Raw genomic sequence first — 6,000 nt, forward strand, 5'->3', positions numbered from 1 at the left:
ATGTAATGCAATATTCCGTAGCAACAAGATGAACCCGACATTAGCCCTAACATATGCCAATACAGCATTGAAAACGCTGCTAACTGAATGACGAAATAAGCGAGACTAACTTAAAAAAAAAAATTACCACGTCATTCTACAGTCAATATCTGGGACTACACATTGAATAAATATACAATCTTACCATTGGTTTTACGCGTAGAGATGTCCCTTTTGCGAATGAGTGGCCATATATTGTCTTGGATAATCCGTTTGTGAAATGTCGGATTTTTTCAAAAATAGCTGTGCATAATACCACACCTGTTGCGTACGGCGTTGTCGTTCTTCTTAGTCCAATTCGGCTTGATTGACAGTTCATTTATTCAGTAGGTGAGATTATAAGCTTTCTAACGATGTATAACATGTCTGATTTTGCTTTTGGAATAGCGTTTTATAGGTCAGTGTTACTGAAACTCTTCTCATCTGCCAATGTCTAAATAAATAAATTAAACGGTAGGCTTCTTTGCGAGCAGCACGCAATTCGCGAGTTGATATTCAGTCTTTCTTCCGTTTTTTCTCAATGTCGTATTTATTATTTGAAATGTGCATTCATGTGTTATTTTTCTATCTGTCTCTGTGGCGCTCTGAAATGTGCATTCTCTGCTAAGCTGAGCAATGGATTGGAATATGTGTCTGAGGTAGTGTTGCACGGTATACCAAAACTTCAGCACTTTCTCGGTACTTAAAAAAAAAAAAAAAAAAACGGTTTCGTATTTGAATTTTCCGACGTTCGGTAGTTCTGCGTCAAATGTAAAAGCCAGGGAAATGTGTCTCCCGCATTACTGATTTAGAGGATGAAAAGTGTAGTTTGTCAGAATCTTCGCTAGATGGCAGTAGCAACTAAGGTTGCCAAGTGAGGTGACCTGCGCTTGTGCATTCTCTTTCCTGATACAGCGCAAGCTTTGACTCAGTTCACTTCAGTAGCAATAGGTGTTCCAATTTGGAAATATTTTCTTATAGATAGATGCTGTAATGTTATTACAATATGCTGTTTTTAAGTATATTTAAAGGTTAAAGACCTGTTTTAAAGATTGTTTAGTTTACAACTGTTCAATTTCAGAAAAATATTTAACATATTTCTCCATTGTTCAGTGTAGTAACACTATAGGCCTATGCATATTCATATGTTGCAGAGGCTTCAACTTAAAGGTTGTTAATGAACCAGGTTGTTCATAAACCATGAATTTGAAAATGAGGTCAGCCCTTGTGGACATTACGTTCCTGATCTATTAAGGTAATTTCAGTATCGTTAGGTACCGAGTATTTTATCAGTATCGAGTATCGTGATACTAAACCTGGTATCGGTATCAAAGTCAAAATTTTGGTATCGTGACAACACTAGTGTGGCGCTTTTTTTAGTTACGGCAGGGAAGCGCTGCAGCTGTACATACACGCTCGGCCATCTAAGTGTTACGACATGCCATCTAAATGTTACGATATAGTCAAGGCCTTGACGGGAAGCTGTCAGGACTCATCCATGGCGACGCAACTAAGTCATCAGCCAGCGTCTCAGCACAAAATTGGTCATAAGTCATCTATTTTTTATACGATCATCACAATATTCAGTACATATGTTGGGTGAAGGCGTATGACCATGAGGACACAGCCATTTTAAAATCGCTCCATAGGGGGCGCGATGGTGCCAAAGCTTGGACCCCTCCCAACGCCGCTTGCGGCTTTAATTATTATTATTATTATTGTGCAAAAGGCTCAGAGTATGGACAGTGAAGACCTAACCTGTTGCTAGGCAACGCCCCTTTCGTTTACGGCTCGCGCTTGCCGCTGTTAATTTTGTGCAAAGTTAGCCAGTTCAACGGTAATTTCTAGCAAGTTAAGTTTCTTTTGTGTGCGTCAATAAATAGCAGGAAGTACACCTTTCTGTATCGTCAAGGATATTTAGTTTAGATTATTAGTGAATCCATTGTCTGATAGTAATTTGTATAGCATAATGTCTAAGTTTTATCAGCAGTATTCCGTTAACATTTACCACAGATTGGCGATTTATGCTAGGTATATTTGAGTGTTATTCCTCGCGACTGTGCATCTACATACGGTAGAATATTCCATTGTGTTTAGTAAGCTATGTGATTAGTGCCGTTTATTTCCTGTTATTGTATAGCTGATATTCAAGATTTCTAACCGTGATGCTAGTTAAATAACGTTTGATACCTAGGGGTGATAGAGAGATTTATGTAGCCTATATAATGTACGGCTGATAATAAATGTAGAAGTAGGCTAACTGTATCTCTTTTTCCTTGTTTAGAACCACACACACACACATACACACATGCACACCCACCCGATTTAATCCAAAGAGGAGACCAGAGATTGCCTGTGCCTGTGTATTTGCATTCCATTTATAATAAACCCCCCAAAAGAATTTCCTGCCTCCGTGTCCTGACCAGACACCCCATATTGTTGACAAACTCCTAACCACCAAGAGCTTCATTACAATTATATATATTTTATTTTAAATATAGGATAAGATGGATAACAGGTATAGGGTTCTAGGGTGGCTGACATGGATAGGGATTTTATAGTAGGACTAGGTGTAAAGCATGGAGGATAAAATATAGTTTAGGGTGAAGGGATTTTTGAGTGTAAATCTATTGTCTGATACACACTCCGGAGCAGAAAGTGGCGGTAATTCACCAATAAGCTGTACACCACCCGCTGTAAAACAAGAAGACGACGGTATATCCAATCACGTGCATATTGCTGTGACGTGCTCTTGGAAGAAGGTCGCTGTGGTTTCAAATTCTCCGTGGGAAAATCTGGGTTTGACGGTGTTCAAGAGCAGGTAAGCGTTTCATTATGCCTTTATATTTTTAACTGAATGTATTAATGCAACAATACTGGATGCCAACCGCCGTAAAAGCTAACAAGAAGAACTGAATGCATTGGAGACCTTTTCAGTTAGTAGTATTTGCAATGTAATGTTGGAGTCCTACTTTCAACTAGAGCCCGACCGATATATCGGTTTGGCCGATATATCGGCCATTATTTGACTTTTTTGACGACATAGGGATCGGCAGTTATGCAGTCGATGTGTCCCAATTTTTAAATAAGTATAATAAACAAAAAAAACATAGATTATTTATCTGTACTTGTCTGTTCGAACGTTGTAATTGCTGTTTACTAGAATTATCCAGTAGAGGGAGCTCTAATACAAGTGTGAACTGCAGCAGCTGACGCGCTACTTCTGTAATAAGACGTTTGTCACTTGTGCCTCATCCAATATTCTCCACTGCAAGACTTGTCTGCACAGATTTGATTGCCGCAATAAAGGCATGTATATTTAGTGAAAGTTTTTGATTAAATGCGTTTATACGACCACTATGTTTATCAATCCTCATTATCAAGCGAGCGAGCTAGCTAACATATTTGGTTCACTTTAGCAAGCTAGCTGGCTGGCAAGCCTTTATGAAGTGGCAGTGGCATGAGCAGCGTAGGATCTACATTTCCAGAGGACATCGCTGTATTCTCAAATAAATAATCAGCCAAAATAAAATGGTGATTGAATGCATCACATATGTTAATTTATCTGAGATAATGATATTAGCTACTATATGATGCTGTGTCAATAGCCAACGCGTTATTGCAAGCGAGTGTCATCTAGTCACGCGTCATCGTAGCAAGCTAACCAGACAGTAAAAACGCCGATAAAACACTTTTAACGTGGATCATTTTAAACCATGTTATCTAGCTTTGTCATGATAACATGAGAGGATTGCTGTTGGCGAAGTGAATCAACCAACAGTTAGCACGGGTAACCTGCACAAAAGCGCATTGTAGTTTTTTTCACCACCGAATTCTTATGGACAAGCCTCACGTTACGTATTTCTTCCAGTCAATTTAGTTTCATCTAACGTTACACTTGATTCACTCATTAGCTCCGCTAGATAAAGTCTTACTCTTTGAGATCATGTAGTAGGAATAAGTATATATAATTAATTTAACTTACTGAGAATAAATAATAAGAAATAATGAGGCTATGTCAACAGCTAATGCGTTATTGCAAGTGAGTGTGTGTCATCTAGTCACGCGTCAGAGCGCATTGTACTTTTTTTCACTGCCACATTCTTATGGACAAGGAAGCTCGCTGGATGAATAACAACAACAACAACAATAATATTAATAAAAATACATGTTTGAAACTGGAAAACTGATTTTTTTTTAAATTAATTTGTTTATAGATGGCTGTAAAAGAAAGTAGTAAAAGCAACGTGTGAAGTTATTTTGAATTCACACCACTTGAAGATGGTGTTAATATATATATTTAATTTAATATCATCTTTTACTTTTTCTATCTAAAAAGTTCTGTGTGTTTATTTTTATTTTTATTTATTTGCTTATAAGTTAAATGTTCTTAAATATAGAAACTTTAATAAAATATAAGTTTTTCAAATTGATTTGAAAATGTTGCACTTTTTGACAAAATATCGGTCAAAACATCGGTAATCGGTGGGCTAGGACTCTCCTAAATCGGGATCGGTATCGGACCCAAAAATCTGGCATCGGTCGGGCTCTACTTTCAACATGCATGTTTGCAGTTCTAGCTGAATGTTGCTAATGCTTTAAGTTAGCCGGTGAAATGGCATCTGTTCAGACCTGGCGTCTGTTTGGGACTAATTTGAGTTCGTTGCTGTGTCCCAAACCGTATACTTCCATGCTCCACACTACCGTGCTCCGGAATATGCACTCCAGGCAATGCTTGGGACTATGCACTCCGAACCATGGAAGTGCGGTAGCACGGAGAAACAGTTAAATGAGTGGGATGCACTTCATGACGACATCTGACCCATAACCTTTCACCTTTGCCGTAACTATCGGTAAAATTCCGGTAATAAACCTGAGGGGAATAACGTGAGAGCATTTATTTCATACCGTATTTATTTCGTATTTATTCAAGTGGACTTGACGCCGTTACCTATTTAAATGCAAGTCCTGTAAAAAATTACACATAACTGTCTAAATGGAAAAAAAACAACTTAATACATATACATTTTAGTTATATTGATACAACCTCTTTTACGATATCAACTTTTAGACTAGGAACACGCTTGGAATTCCTTAATCGCGACCATTATTAAGTACATTGGTACAAATGCCGCTTCACAGTTTCCAACTGTACTCCTAATGGCTATTTTGCTTCCTGCGACTTGGGTGACAACTGTGAATATGTAACGGATTGCTAGAAATGCTAGTAGGGACGAGCCTTTTTCAATTAACCTGAAATACACAAGATGGGACACTTAATCTTAGCTGTAACTATCAGAGAAATTTAGATGGTAAACCTGAGGGGAATAATGTTAATTTGTTAGTTCGCTAGCTGTATTGGTACTGTATAAGTAGGCTGTGTAACTGATATAACCAGTTATCAGCAACATTTAATTGGCATAGCTCATCCGTTAAATTGAATTCTCCATTTTTGCTAGCGTTCGTATGTCAGAACAGAACCGGATGGCAACGTTTTTCAGTGAACAATCTACCCCATAATAAAGTTGCAATTGCACTGTAAACAATCATGTGCTGTGCTTTCATTATTTTCGCGCTGTTTACCAGCGCGTGAACAACTGGATATGCAGTAAGTTAGGCGACAGAAATGGAGGCCGTTATGTTTGTGATGGTCATGCTACTTTTCATGGGGTGGTACATTTCACCTGAAACGGGGAAAAGATTGGCTGTGGTGAGGATACAGCGACTGGTCATCGAAAACGGGAACCGACGAAGGCAGGCTATCCGGAGAGCGGCAGCAAGGAGACGAGCATTACGGAGAAGGATTGCGCTTGCCAGCACCGATGTAGGTAGTCAATATAGCCAGCTAGCTAGCTACACTGGTTCACATTACATATACTTAAATTTACGAAAAACTAACATTTTACCTCACATATTGCGTTACTCATTCACTTTATCATTTTACTTATATACAAACTCTTCATCATGTACCGTTTCAAGAAT

Source organism: Anguilla rostrata, chromosome 4 (assembly GCF_018555375.3).
Source record: "Anguilla rostrata isolate EN2019 chromosome 4, ASM1855537v3, whole genome shotgun sequence".
NCBI classification, from domain to species: Eukaryota; Metazoa; Chordata; class Actinopteri; order Anguilliformes; family Anguillidae; genus Anguilla; species Anguilla rostrata.